Here is a 16,230-nt window from a genome sequence, read left to right as displayed (position 1 = left end):
TTTTTTAAAAAAATGCTTTGATACTACAATTTGGACTGTGCATAAATGTGGCCAAATAGTTAAGAAAAATTGTCAAGTGCAGTAACTTATCTGATCTGCAAGATATAGAACATCTGAAAACAGGATAATTGATCTCTGTTGCATCCTTACACTTGAGGTAATACAGTTATAGCCTATATATTTGGTGAGTCTAAGTTAGATACACTTGGGTTCCTGGTTCATGCTTTATGAAAGGAGCTACCTAACTGACAGTGGTAATTATATAATAGAATGCCTAAAACTTGTCTCTTGCCTTTAGATATCAGGCAAGATATCCCATCAATTGTTGGGATGGGATGGGAGCATTTCCTGCTGCTAAAATGGTATTTAGGTCAGAAAAATTAGGTCTGTTCACCACATGTCCTTCTAAAGCCTAAATAAAAAAGATAACATTTTTAAAGCCAGTTATTTGACAAACAAGGAATTATGTGTACAAGGATCTTGTGTAAGTTTTTAATTCTCTTCTTTGCTTCAAAGAAAGATCTGGTATGGTTTTAGGGCAGCTAAATAGAGTCAGATAACATGTTGTGCAAGATTCCCATCCCTGACCCCAGTTCAAACTTATTGCTGAAGAAAATGTTCCTTTTCCATGTGCAGTGAAGAAGAAAATTTCTTTGAGAGCTGACTCTAGTATGAGTGTCCAATAACATCGGGGAAAGTGAGGACTAGAGTCTGAGTAAATAAACACTAAAGAACTGGGCTATGTAGCATTCCCATTCAAAATGCTTACTGTACTGCTGTGTAGTAGAATTCTTCTCTGTTACTCCAAACTGTGGATAAAGTTCCTTCAGACATAGCCTTGAATGAGAACATTTGAAGGGGGCAAGGTGATGTTGAGAGGAACAGTGTGATCTAGAAAAAGGGACAGAAGATGCAGAAGGTGAAAATATGTAGTGAATTTTGAGAATCAACAGAAACAGGGCCAGAGACAATTAGGAGAAATGCCCCACACCAAAGTCTCACTGAACTACCTATCATGTGTGGAATGGGCAGTGGTTCAAACCAATTACTCTTAAATCTCAAATAATAAGGAAACCTCAATAAGCTAGACAACTGGGGGACATCCAAGAATAGACATATGGGATGCACATGCTTAGAAACTGACCTTGGGGCAAAGGTCTAAGAGGAGGAACAGACATAAAAGAGTATTTTGGAAATGTAGGCTCTTGTTTACTATACCTTGGCTAAAACATTTCATAGCCTGTTAGAGCTGGACAGTCCCCTTGGTTGAACTTTAACTTCTTTTTCCCCCGAGAGAGCATGTGAGCAGGAGAGAGGGGCAGAGGGAGAAAGAGATTTTTTAAAAAGTTTTATTTATTTGAGAGGGGGGAAGGGGCAGAGAGAGAGAGAGAGAGAGAGAGAGAGAGAGAATCCCAAGCAGGTTCTGCACTGTGCAGATCCTGACGTGGGGCTCCATCTCACAAACCATGAGATCATGACCTGAGCCAAATATAAAGAGTTGGACACTTAACCGACTGAGCTACCCAGGTGCCCTGAAAGGAAGAATCTGAGTGTGGAGCCTGACAGAGGGCTTGATCCCACAATCCTGGGATCATGACCTGAGTTGAAATCAAGAGTCAGATGCTCAACTGACTGGGCCACCCAGGCACCCTGCCGCTTCTCACTTTGGACACACACATGAATGCAGTGTAATGACTCTCATTTTGAGTACATATACCCACTCATACTCATATTGTACAGACTTGTTCAACATTGACTTGGGGTTCCCCTTCAGAGTAATGTTTTCTAAGCAGAACAGAACTATATGACTATCTATAACTGTGGCTTATTTCATATCACACTAGAGAGCATTCTGCCATATTCTTAATCTGAGCTCTGGCAAGCGTCCTCAGATACTTCAGGAGAGCACAGTAGGTCTTAGTCTTCTTTTGCTGCCCCCAAACAATAAGATGTAAGCCATCATTCAACAGAGCCAGGCCACATTCTGCACCCCTGAAAATAAGATAGGGGAATATAAACTGAAGGTGAACTATAACAAGATGCATGGGCTGCACAGAAACAATCTTTCAAATATATCTTCTCTTTTTATATTAACTTAGAGAAACCAAAGATAAAGATATTTTTGGCAATATGCTTTATTCCCAAGTATTAAGTACCAAATTCTTTTTATCAGTCATATATATACAGTCATATATGCCATACATTTTAGGACATACCAGCGACAGATATCAGAAATTCATTACTTTGTTAATGTGCAATTAGTGTTTTCCTGAATAAATTGATCAAATATAGAAATTTCAGTTCAGATTCTATAAGACTTTTAAAAGATCATTAAGTCTAAGTGGAAAGTGACCTACACATTTGTGTTGCCCATTTGCCCTTCTTATACAGCCATCTTTTCATACTGTTTCCTTAACAAAGCAATAAGAATAGACACCTGTCTGTACCTTGGGTCAGGTTTTTTGCAAGTGTGCTTTCAGGGAATGCTTTGAGCAGGGATGTCATCCAGTTCATGCATTCTCCAGGAGGGTAATACCAGCCCCAAAAGGGTGGAAAAAAATCTTGCTCTTTTGATGGATAAAGCCCTGATATACATATACTGTACATAAACAGATATATGGTCTACCTACAGTGTTAAAAATTCATGGAGGGATGATTGAGGGAAAATGCCTCTTGCTCCTTAGTGAGGCAATAATGAAAAGATTGAGAAACATTGACATAGTGTTATGGGCTCTACCTCCTCCCCAGTCCCTTCACTCCCACCCCACCCAACCAAGTGCGTCCATACCTTACTTCCAACATTCTTCTGTACCAGCCCAGCCTCCCCTTGCTCCATTTCTCCCTATGAGTCAACTGATATGGACATTCCAACAGGTAAAAAAGAAAATGAATGGGCAGACTGACTTAATATTAGCAGATCAGAGGGGAAAGCAGACAATTTCTCATTTTCTGTTTACTCAATGAGGAAAACCTTATTTTTTAATTTTTTTAATGTTTTATTTTATATTTGGGAAAGAGAGAGAGAGAGACAGAGACAGAGAGTGAGCAGCGGAGGGGCCGAGAGATGGAGACAGAATCTGAAGCAGACTCCAGGCTCAGAGCTGTTAGCACAGAGCCCAACATGGGGCTCGAACTCATGAGCAGTGAGATCATGACCTGAGCTGAAGTCAGAAGCTTAACCGACTGAGCCACCCAGGTGCCCCAAGGAAAACTTTATTTTAAAGTAGAATTTTTACCTCCCATTACTTGTTATCTATTCAAATGCTGAGTTTGGATATGTTTCTCAGATAGCCTTATTTGGTGCATTGTGGGAAGGAGAACTTGACTAAAAGTAAGAAACCCTGGAATCTAGTCCTGACTTGATTGTGTGTTAGCTGTGCAAAGTTGGGGAAGTTACTTCAGTCCTTTGATTGAGAACGGAGATCCCAAGGCTACCACCTGCTATGTCCACCTTCAAGGACTGTCATGAGGATCAAAAGAAACAAGATGTGAAAGCATTTGGTAAACTGTGAAAAGAGTATGAAGAGAAATAAGGTTGTTACAGTTAAATTTTCAAATTTTGTGTCCCAGAATTTTTGTGTGTGTGTGAATGTGTGTGGGTATAGGATGAGCCTTAAGCAAATTTATGACTCTGGCAAGAACTTTTCCTACAGGCCAGCCACTCTCTTAAGTGTCCTTATTCAGTCAGTCTTTCTCTATATGTGGAACAACCTACATCTTCCCACTGTATGGCTCCTATGACAATGCAGTATTCAGTGACATAGCTGAATAATTCAGTTTGAAAAAGCTCATAGAGGACACAGTAGGGCACATATATGAGGTCATATATTCTCTTAACTGTTCAAATTAGCCCAGTGCATATAATTATTAATAGCCTACCAACAGCCAATGAAAAAGACGGTACATACCATCATCCGTGCTGTGCATAAAACATAGTTCTGGAAGCCTAAGTAGAGATATGAAAACTGGATGGAATTCATCTCTAAATTTAATGCTGGGTCCCTAAGGAGAAAAGCATGTAAAGCAATTAGAAAAGGAAGTCAATGGGGGCTAACAGATGTTGCTTATGGATAATCCAGAGTGAAAATTGTGACACAAATGACACATTTGCAAAAGAAAACAACGAAGGATTCTAAAGGACATAGGTATGTATTAATTAATGTGAACTGCATTGCATTTATGAAGAGTTTAAAAAGAGAGACAGAAGTCTGGATTACCTAATCTAGACTAAGGAACTTGCTTAAAAACCACCCACCCATTGCAGTGTTCCCCATGATGAAGAGTACATCAGGGATATTGGCTTTCAGCTCTAGAAGCTCACTGAGGTTCACAGGAATGATCCAGGTAGTCCTCTCCCCTTGGAATGTCAGTCTTGTCTTATTTGGATCTTCTGCCATTCTCTGCAGAGAAACAAAGCCAACAGGTTTTCAAGTAAGGCTGCTGAACTACATGCCATGAGTATATCTACTGCTCTGGTTGCCCAAAGGGCCTGATGGTTATTTTAGCTTTCTGGGTTGACCTAACTTGTAGTGATCAGGAAAGGGTGTCCTTGTGTGAAACTACCTAGATTGCTAATATCCATGTGGGCACCATTGAATAAACATCATTAGGAGTACCTGGGTGGCTCAGTGGGTTAAGCATCCAGCATCTGACTCTTGATTTCAGCTCAAGTCATGATCTCATGGTTCATGAGTTCAAGCCTCATGTCAGGCTCTGCACTGACAGCACAGAGCCTGCCTGGGATTCTCTCTCTCCCTCTCTCTGTCTCTCCCCTGCTGGTGCACATGCTTACACATGCTCTCTCTCTCTCTCAAAATAAATAAACTTTAAAGCAAATGAACAAAACATCATAATAGGTATCTATCAACAACAACTATAGAGTGGAACAAACTCTACCTATATTGTGAAATGAGTTTCTGAAGAGGAGGCAAAATGTCTTAGTCTGATTAAAGGGTCAGGCTTCTTGTTCTAGTTCTGCCCTAACAGTAAGTCAAAGGGGCCTCATCTTTGGGGATTAGGCATTTTGGTATGACAAAAATTGCTTATAGGCAAAATTATCCTTGAAAAAGTCTCTTAAGTCATTCACTATAGTATACATTTTTTTTTTTTTTACAACTCTGTCTCTCATATATACGTACATATTTACATTGTGTGTGTGTATACTCTTTAAATAGTGAGTCCAAATTCTCACACTCTGAGGGGGAAGTGGGGACTGTGACACTTTAGGAAGCCAGTAGAATCATATCCCTTACTTCATGCTCTCTTCTGAGTATAGTCATGGAGTGGAGTGATTAGTTAACCATGCTATTTATATTATTCTTTCTCTCTATTTCTCCCCACTGAGTTGAAATCTCAGAGGCTAATAGTAAGAATAATGTAATTCCATTATAAGTATAATTTTACAAAATATCTTTAACATATCTCACGGTGTAGCTGTGTGGCCTTGAGTAAGTTACTAGACTCTCTGAGCTCAGGATCTTCAAATTAAGGGGTGAACCAAAGCATCTTGGAGGTCCTGGCAGCACCACGCTTAAAACTATTTATGGTGGAGCTGAACAAATTCGTAACAATGGGTTATCACATTGGACACACTTCCAACTTTTAATGTCTGAAACTCAGTCATTCCATAGCGTAATGCAAAAAGGCTTATACCATGTCATGTTATGGGACAACAAAAGTAAAGCATCTTACTATTAGTTCAGGAGGGGATCTAGGTTCCTGGAATAGAGCCAAGGGATGGAATTCATCTTCATTATACAGTTTGGTACACACCTCAACAAAACAAAACCAGATACAAATGGAACTTCAGAGTTACTGAAAGATGAACATGAATTTCTAAGTAGGAGATTTCAGAGTCAGGGCCATACCTCTGACACAAAATGGAGGTGCCAGAGCCATAGGGTGGCCCTGACTAGAATTCTTCCCACCCTCAGAGGGCTGTAATGGTTTCGTGGGTAGGTTTACTGCCTCTGGGATCCCTCTTTTGGCATCAGGAACTAGGTTTTAAGCTTCTATGCTGGGTCTCAGGTATTATTAACAGATATTTATTTGCCATGAGCATGAAGATGCACCACTGTTTACACCTCTTGTAGTACTTGTTGGGGGGGGGGGGTGATGGTAAAGCCAGATCGAGGCACAAAAAGTTGTAATGCTTCTGAAGGAAAACGCTTCTGTGGTGATTAGCTTCATGAAAATTGTGGGCCTGCTAACTTTTGAAGCTTTTTAAGACTCTTTACTCCTTGAATTCACTCTTTTACATTACAGAACAGAAAATGAATGCATTTGGATTTATGTGGCTATTTTTCAGTCAATCCCAACTGAAGTGGAACACCAGATATTTACTTTTTCTTGTCTATTCACAAAAGATGTCTTCTTTTCATTTATTTATTAAAAAAAATTTTAATATTTTTATTTATTTTTGAGATAGAGACAGAGCATGAGCAGGGGAGGGGCAGAGAGAGAAAAGGAGACACAGAATCTGAAGCAGGCTCCAGGCTCTGGCTGTCAGCACAGAGCCCGATGCAGGGCCCAAACTCATGGACTGTGAGATCATGACCTGAGCCGAAGTCTGATGCTTAACCGACTGAGCCACCCAGGCGCCCCTTCATTTATTTATTTAAATTCAAGTTAGTTAACATATATATATTATTGGCTTCAAGAGTAGAACCCAGTGATTCATCACTTAATATAACATCCAGTGCTCTTCCCAATGAGTGCCCTCCTTAATGCCCATCACCCATTTAGCCCAGCCCTGTATCCAATATCCCTACAGCAACCCTCAGTGTGTTCTCTGTATTTAAGAGTCTCTTATGGTTTGCCTCCCTTTCTGTTTTTATCTTATTCTTCCTTCCCTTCCCCTATGTTCAGCTGCTGTTTTTTCTTAAATTCCACAATAAGTGAAATTATATGTTATCTTTCTCTGACTTATTTCACTTAGCATAATATACTCTAGTTCCATCCATATTGTTGCAAATGGCAAGGTTTCATTCATTTTGATCCCAGTAGTATTTCATTGCATACACACACACACACACACACACACACACACACACACACACATACATACACCACATCTTTTTTATTCATTCATCAGTTGATGGACATTGGGCTTTTTCCATAATTTGGCTACTGTTGATAGAGCTGCTATAAACACGGGGGTGCATGTACCCCTTCAAATCAGCATTTTTGTGTCCTTTGGATAAATACCTTGTAGTGGAATTGCTGGGTCATAGGGTAGTTCTATTTTTTAATTTTTTGAGGAACCTCTATACTGTTTTCCAGAGTGACCGCACCAGTTTACATTCCCACCAGCTGTGCAAAAGGGTTCCACATCTTTGCCAACATCTACTGTTTCCTGAGTTGTTAATTTTAGCCATCCTGACAGGTGTGATATGGTATCTCATTGTGGTTTTGATTTATATTTCCCTGATGTTGAGTGATGTTGAGCATCTTTTCATGTGTCTGTTAGCAATGTGGATGTCTTCTTTGGAAAAATGCTTGTTTATGTCTTTTGCCCATTTCTTCACTGTATTATTTGTGGTTTTTGGGTGTTGAGTTTGATAAGTTCTTTATAGATTTTGGATACTAACCCTTCAAAAAGATCTCTCTTCTTGATCCACGCAACACTTTCCCGATCCTTTCATTCCACAAACAGTTAATTCCTTAGGAAGTAATGCAAGAATTTAAAACAAATTCATTGGTCAATTCATAAAACACCAACCTAGTACTCACAGTCCCCAAGGGCAGGGGGACTATGGAAGGAGCTATGGAAGAAGTAACAGAGCAGGTCCTTGCCTTCAAGGGCTCTGTAATGGGATGGAGCAGAGAACAAGGTATTCCATCACTGAACAGTTAGAGAAAATTACAGGGAATGTGCAACCATGCTATAAGTAGGGTCTTGTTAATGTGTCATCCAAATCCCAGGGGATCATGAAGGAGGTCAGAGGTGGGTGGGGTCAGCCAGCTAAGGCTTCCACTAGGAGTGAGGTAAATGGAGTAGTTAACAAAGTGATAATTAAAAAAAAAAACAAAAAAAGATGGCTATTATAAAGAGTGATACAGCATGTATCTTTAATGAAGTCCTGAGAAGGCAAACTGCATTTAAGACTTTCTATACACAAATAAAAATAAACTGAAAATCTGAGTTTATTTGGGTATTGTTGAAGATATTCTGAATTATTGGCATGATTCAAGTCCCAAACTATTTTACCTTAATTTTCAGGACATTTCATGCACAACAAAAAGTAGTGTTTTTGGCCTGAATTCACCGGTCACTTACTTCAATTGTGACTTAATCTTTTCATTCCTGTTTGTCCTATTCATGTGTAGGCACAACCGAAGGGTCTGGGTGGTTTGGAGACCTATGGTTTGAATTCATCTATGGCGTCAAGGAGACCTTGGTTCTAGTTCCTGCTTTAACAGGTACTAACTAGGTTGAATTTGTTAAATTAGGAAAATAAAACCCATCTCAAACATTTAAATCAAACAGGTTTGTTTGATTTAAATATGCAAAAGGTATGCACAGTATCTGACACACAGGAAGTGCTACAGAGGTGGTGGCTGATATTTTTACCTATAAGGTAATTTTCTACAGACTTAAGGAGGGATTTGGATTTTCTGACAATGCTGTGCATGATAAAGGAACGAATGACAAATGGCTAAATGTGGGGATCCAAGTGAGTGAGATAATAATATCTATTTTTGTATAGGTAGGCTTTGTCTCCAGGAAAACAATCATGTAGTATTAGGTTAAATGATATGAAGTTGCTATTTTTATGGGCCAAAATGGTGCAATACTGGTCATGCATATGGTTCAACATAATAGTATCTTGCCCAGGATTCCAAATGGCTGTAGTTTCTAAAGCTTTTCAGATCTTCATTACTGGCCTAAAAGCAGATTTTTTTCCAAAGACTTTTTGGTATGTGGAATTAATTTGTGTTCTTTGAGTTATTTTTGGTCAACCAAAATTATATAAAATTAATTTTGCCATAAAAAATGGGAAAACACCTTAATGGAAACCTTGTTGATATTTAACATTCTGAAAACTTAATATATCTCAAAACTATACCCTCCCCCACCCATATCACACACTAAATCACCTTTTCCAATTCCCTTCATCTTATCTTGTTTCTTAATCTCTTAATTTTGAGGGTGACTTGGATTTCTTCCTCACTATATCCTTTATTGTCTGGAGGTTATGATTCTGGCAATCCCATTCCTCAAAGTCATCTTTCTGGGTCCATATCTTCCCAACTGGTCTAGGTCCTCATTCCTTCACATATGGGAGATTGCACTAGTCCATGCCCTCATCCCCACCATGTCTTTCCAGGCTTATCCTTCTTACTGGCAGGTGCCAAGAATTTTCCCTTTGAAATACTATTCCCGTGTTACTCCTAGACAATGACTATATATTGGTTATCAGCTTTAGTTGTAAATTCGTCAGCCAAGAATGATATATTTTTAGTCTCTAATGCTTCAGCCACAACAATTTATTAGCTGAATCTTGGACATTTTTTTTTCCCTACTTCCATGCATTTTCTTACATGGAATTTTCTACTGGTCCCTCTTCACCCATTCATTCCTATCATTTCTTTTAAGACCTAGCTCAAAACTCCCCTTCTCCAATGTTTCCTTTGTGTCTCCCCTTCCTACTCATTAATTTTCTTTAGTCCATGTTCCTTCAAAACTGATATACATGGTATAGGGGATATATTGAACTTTCAATATTTTGCTTTTCAATTATTCTTTCATTATTTCTTAGTCTACATTTTATTTTCTTTCTTTAATAGAGTTTGCGTTTCTTGAAGTCATGGACCATGTACTTTACTTCTTAGGAAAGTGCCAATTTAGGGCTATAAACAGGATAGATGTTAAAGGTTTATTTAAAAAATACCAACAGTGGCATTCAACAACTTTCACTGATTAGAAAGGTCAAGATAAGGGTATTTTAGAAATAATTGAATGCAGTAGATGATTTTATGCAAGCATTCATCCATGTACTAAATCAACTGAAATAAATTTTTAAAATTTAACTTACCACACAGAAAGTTTTTCTACTTTCTACAATTGGGTGGTATCTGGTACAGTGGCACAAATGACCTGATAAAGAAGAGATCAATTTTAAGGAATGATAAAAAAAATATTACTTATTTGTGCTTCATTTTTTTTTCCAATGAGATAGCTTTATGAGTAATTGGATTCTTGTTTCCCAAATCAGTCAAATGGCTCTTTGGAACACAGATATTCATCACAAAAAACTCTTGTGATTACATATTCTTCCTGAAATATCACAAAGCTCTCCATAATTTTTCCAACCAACTCTTCCTGCCTTATATCCCACCCATGCCCAAATTCATGTAAACTGCAACCCCATAACATCTCATATGTGGCCCTTTGTTAAGCTTTTCTTACATAGTATTTTCTCTCTCACATGTTTTCTTAGGGAAAATATGTCCATTTGTCAGGGCCCCTGCCCCCTTTTCCATGGGGTCTGCTCTAACACCCCAGCCAGAGCTGTACCACTCACTGTCTGGATCCTTCTGCAGGCCTATCACCAACTATGCTAGAGTAGGGTCATTTAGGTATATGCTTCACCTCCCTCATTAGATCTTAAGTTCCTGAAGAAGGCAAGGAGTGTTTTAGATGTTCACCAACCCTTCCAGTACAGCACAGTGTTCAATAAGTATTGATTGTTTTAATCAGTCAACATTTCCAAAGTATGATGGACAAGGTAAGGAAATCATTATATTATGAAGTATATTCAAAATTTGCAGCTAGTATAAATGATATTTATGTAGTGGTTTTAATAACATGAAAAAATTATTATGTTATAGTGTTAAAATTGTATATAGAATATAAAATCATATATACAGTAGCCACAGTATTGGCTAAAATAAGAAAACAAAAACTATGCATAGAAAAGACTGAAAGGGAACAGAAGTATCTGATTGTGGTTGTTTCTTAGAGACAGAAATATGAATGAATTTTATTTCCCTGTCTTTTAATTTTGTTTTGCATTTTTCATAATAAGAACATGCTAGTTTTGTACTAAAAATAAATTGAAAATTATCATGTTCAAATACAGTTTAAAAATTTCAGAAGCAACATAAATGTGTGGATTGGATAAGTTTAAACATCCAGAAGGGTAAAAGCTTGCTGCCAGTGGGTCATGGGGAAACTTGGTTAACAGGTATACTCTTTTTTTTTTTTTTTAAGAACAAGAATAGTTTAGGAAAAAACTGCACGATCAAGAATGGATTCAGACTCCATAATCTATCTTTCCTTTTGCTAAGAAGAATGTAGAAGTATGTAAATTAAGAATCTCTCTTTGGAGTAGAGGAAAGGAGCTGAAATGTCTAAAACATAACTACATGGCATGAAATACAAGTATTTAAGAGGCAAAGGACAACTTCTCTCTGATAAACTATAAGCAAACATTAAAGGCTAGAGAGAACTAGTATGAGACTTTTTGTTTTGTTTTTGTTCTTGGCCACATAATCAGTGACAAGTCTACAAGCACTAGGAAAGGCCCACCACAGGAATGCTAATAGTACCCACTGCAGAAATTCTTCTGATTCTAAGAGGAAAGAGGATGGAAATTACAAAAAAATGTTTTTCCTTAGTCTTGAAGAGAAAGACAAAATTAAATGAAGTGGTGATTTATATCAGTTGACCATTTTAGAAGGTATATGTGATACCTAACTGCATTTCTTTGAATTTTATGTTATTGTTTTCCTTAAAATATAAACATGCAGGTTATCAGTGTGGCTAGCATTTATAATTCTAGAAAGAGTTCAAACAAATGGATTGTGAACCAAAATATAATCTCCAAATTATCCACACTCAGCATAAGGTTATCTACTTCATCAATTTAGCCAAATTTTACAATGCCACCTCCTGATGGTTGTTATATGAATTACAGACACAATCTGAGAACAAATAATCCATCTCTCTAAGACTGTCTGTGCATATTAAAAAAAAAAAAAAAAAGACAAATCACAAGCTCTCTGCTTTTAAAAGCTCTCAGTTTCTCACTAGTGTGGATTATTTCATTGGACAAAGATTATCCATTCAGGTTGGGTTAACATAACTGCAACCATAAGCCAGAGTTTTAATAGTACTTCATAAGAAACTAAAAATTTTTGAGTGAAGAAGTTGTTGAGAAACAAGGGAAAATATTAGAGAATTTTTATATACCAGTTACCATAGCATTTAAGTTGCATTTTTACTTTGTTTTAGTCTACATCTTTCATCATAAAACTGAATTTCTGTCTAGGTCTGTTTACTGAAAGGGAAAACAGCTTTCTTACAATATTTAGAGGTTTGCTTTCACAGCTTTCTTCTAAGAACTGGGGACCAGTTATCTTGGAAGTGATAGGTTTGTTATAGAAAACTACATTTGTTAACATGTTCTTTTTGTGTGCGTGTAGAAAATTGTGTTTGCTCATAAATTCGATAGTTATTTCATTTTGGGAGACAGAATTGCTTCAAATGTTTTTAAATAAACATTTTTCAAATAGCATAACCCCTAGATGAAAGTCAAATACTTCACCAGTAGCCCAACTGAAAGGGCAGCTATTGTTCTGTTTTAGAGAGAAATATGGCTGTGTTGGATTTATTGCTAGATGGCAAGTTGTTTCAGTTGTGGCATATAACCTGGCTGTAAATGTGATGGTAAAATTTAGCAATTGAATCTCTGGGGAAAAAGCTCTAACTTATAGCTTCTATTAATTTTAGGAGTAAAAATACTTTCACCATGGCTGATATGCTTCCAATGTGATGTCACTGAATGTGGATCTGGGAAGAGATGCACAGAGCATACCACTATGTGGTATTTCTACCATGTAGATAAATAAACATACATAGCCTCAAGAGCATAGATAATAGTAAAATCATTAGAAAATTATGAATGTTGATACTTATTAGCTTTTTAAAAGAATATTATTTATGTAAAATCTGTTTAATTTTTAATAATGGCTGTGTTTAAAGACTAGCTCACAAAATCCCTCAAAATTGAATATTTGGTTCTCACAAGCCAATACAGACCTGTCCAGGGCACTACTGAACAAATCTAGCATCTGTACTATCAAGGTTTGAGAGAAAGAAATCTGATAAGCTGCAGTTCCATAACTGTTAAGGTGATGATCCAAGTGTGGGGTAAGATCTGAATAAGAACAAAAAGTTTATGGCTGAAAGACATACACTATCACCAATGCCCATCAATGGTAACACATTGTCCGGTAACACATTGTCTTAGCCTTCATGTTCCAAACACAATCTTCTAACAGAAGGAATTTCAAGGGAAACTATGGCTATTCATAATTTTCTTTCCACACACTGCTTTCAAAGCTTAACCTCTGTACAAGTTCTTATTCAGCATATAAAAATAACATTTTGTTTCTTTAAAAAGTCCTCTAAACTCTAGTGAATGCTTTGTTATTTTTGTTGTGTTTTATTGTAGTATGGTGTCAGTTACTTAAGAAACATTTGGGAAGTATTTATACACATAATTTGCCTCTTACTCAGGGTTCACTAATTTCCAAATGTGGTGGACAACTGATTTCTGTTATAAACTTCTGCTTTCTTATTTCACTTTCTTTTCTTGTCAGACTGGACTGTTCTTGTTTTAAGTTAGGGCAAGGATGGGGTTGAGAAGTTAAGATATATTAAAATCAATGAAGGAATCTTGGTTGATATACCAATCTCTAAAAAGACCCTTTTGCTATGAAGCACTGAATCTGACAAAATGAAAGTTTAGAAGCACAAAAGATTTCAAAGTTGGTGACCTAATTGGAGTACAGTAGACTACGTATTGTTGGATCCCGTTGGCTAGTATCCTGTTGAAGATTTTTTCATCCATGTTCATCAGGGAAATTATTCACCACAACCAAGTGGGATTTAAATCCTGGGATGCAGGGCTGGTTCAATATCTGTAAAAAAAAATCAATGTGACACATCACATCAATAAAAGACAGGACAAGAACCACATGATCCTCTCAATAGATGTAGAGAAAGAATTTGACAAAATATAGCATCCCTTCTTGATAAAAACCGTCAAGAAAGTGGGGATAGAAGGATCATACCTCAAGATCATAAAAGCTATATATGAAAGACCCAATGCTAATATCATCCTCAATGGGGAAAAACTGAGAGCTTTCTCCCTAAGGTCAGGAACACGACAGGGATGTCCACTCTCACCACTGTTATTTAACATAGTATTGGAAGTCTTAGCCTCAGCAATCAGAAAACACAAAGGAATAAAAAGCATCCAAACTGGCCAGGAGGAAGACCAACTTTCACTCTTTGAAGATGACATGATACTCTATATTGAAAACATAAGAGATTTCACCAAAAAAACTGCTAGAACTGATCCATGAATTCAGCAAAGTGGCAGGATATAAAATCAATGCACAGAAATCAGTTGTATTCCTATACACCAATAATGAAGCAACAGAAAGAGAAATAAAGGAATCAATCCCATTTATAATTGTACCAAAAACCATAAAATACCTAGGAATAATCCTAACCAAAGAGGTGAAAAATTGATACACTGAAAACTATAGAAAGCTTATGAAAGAAATTGAAGACACAAAAAAATGGAAAAATATTCCATGCTCCTAGATTGGAAGAACAAATATTGTTAAAATGTCGATACTACCCAAAGAAATGTACATATTCAGAGCAATCCCTATCAAAATTACACCAGCATTCTTCACAGGGCTAGAACAAACAATCCTAAAATTTCTATGGAACCAGAAAAGACCCCAAATAGCCAAAGAAAACTTGAAAAAGAAAACTGAAGCTGGGGACATCACAATCCCAGACATTAAGCTGTATTAGAAAGCTGTAATCATCAAGACAGAATGGGACTGGCACAAGAAGAGACACTCAGATCAATGTAACAGAATAGAGAAATGGATCCACAAATGTATGGCCAACTAATTTTTGACAAAGCAGGAAAGAATATCCAATGGAATGGAATAAAGACAGTTTCTTCAACAAATGGTGCTGGGAAAACTGGATAGTGACATGCAGAAAAATGAACCTGGACCACTTTCTTACATCACACACAAAAATAAACTCAAAATGGATGAAAGGCCTAAATATAAGACAGGAAGACATCAAAATCCTAGAGAAGGAAGCAGGCAAAAACCTCTTTGACCTCGGCTGCAGCAACTTCTTACTCAACCCATCTTCAGAGGCAAGGGAGAAAAAAGCAAAAATGAACTATTGGACCTCATCAAAATAAAAACCTTCTGTACAGCAAAGAAAACAATCAGCAAAACTAAAAGGCAACTGACAGAATGGGAGAAGATATTTGCAAATGACATATCAGATAAAGGGTTAGTATCCAAAATCTATACAGAACTTATCAAACTCAAGACCCAAAAAACAAATAATCCAGTGAAGAAATGGGCAAAAGACATGAATAGACACTTCTCCAAAGAAGACATCCAGATGGCCAACCGACACATGAAAAAATGCTCAACATTACTCATCATCAGGGAAATACAAATCAAAACTACAATGAGATACCACCTCACACCAGTCAGAATGGCTAACATTAACAACTCAGGCAAAAAGAGATGTTGGCAAGGATCCGGAGAAAGAAGATCTCTTTTGCACTGCTGGTGGGAATGCAAACTGGTGCAGCTACTCTGGAAAATAGTATGGAGGTTCCTCAAAAAATTAAAAATAGAACTACCAGCTATGACCCAGCAATTGCACTACTAGATATCTATCCAAGGGATACAGGTGTGCTGTTTTGAAGCACCACATGCATCCCAATGTTTATAGCAGTGCTATTGACAATAGTCAAAATATGGAAGGAGCTCAAATATCCATCAATGGATGAATGGATAAAGAAGATGTGGTATATACATACAATGGAGTATTACTCAGCAATAAAAAAGAATGAAATCTTGCCATTTGCAGCTATGTGGATGGAAGTAGAGGATATTATGCGAAGTGAAATTAGTCAGAGAAAGTCAAATATCATATGACTTCACTCATATGAGGACTTTAAGATATGAAACAGGTGAACATAAGGGAAGGGAAGCAAAAATAATATAAAAACAGGGAGGGGGAAAACATAAGAGACTCTTAAATATAGAGAACAAACAGAAGGTTGTTGGATGGGTTGTGGGAAGGGGGAATGGGCTAAATGGATAAGGGGCATTAAGGAATCTACTCCTGAAATCATTGTTGCACTATATACTAACTAGGATGTA

The 16,230-nt window shown here is 37.2% G+C and overlaps 1 pseudogene; it reads right to left on the bottom strand.

Annotated features, from left to right (window-relative positions):
• Positions 1-16,230, bottom strand: part of LOC106979978 (aldehyde oxidase 4-like) — a 62,301-nt pseudogene that overhangs the window by 40,051 nt on the left and 6,020 nt on the right.

Source organism: Acinonyx jubatus, chromosome C1 (assembly GCF_027475565.1).
Source record: "Acinonyx jubatus isolate Ajub_Pintada_27869175 chromosome C1, VMU_Ajub_asm_v1.0, whole genome shotgun sequence".
Taxonomy (NCBI): domain Eukaryota; kingdom Metazoa; phylum Chordata; class Mammalia; order Carnivora; family Felidae; genus Acinonyx; species Acinonyx jubatus.
Note: the sequence above shows the minus strand (reverse complement) of the source record. Positions and strands in the feature narration are given on the sequence as shown.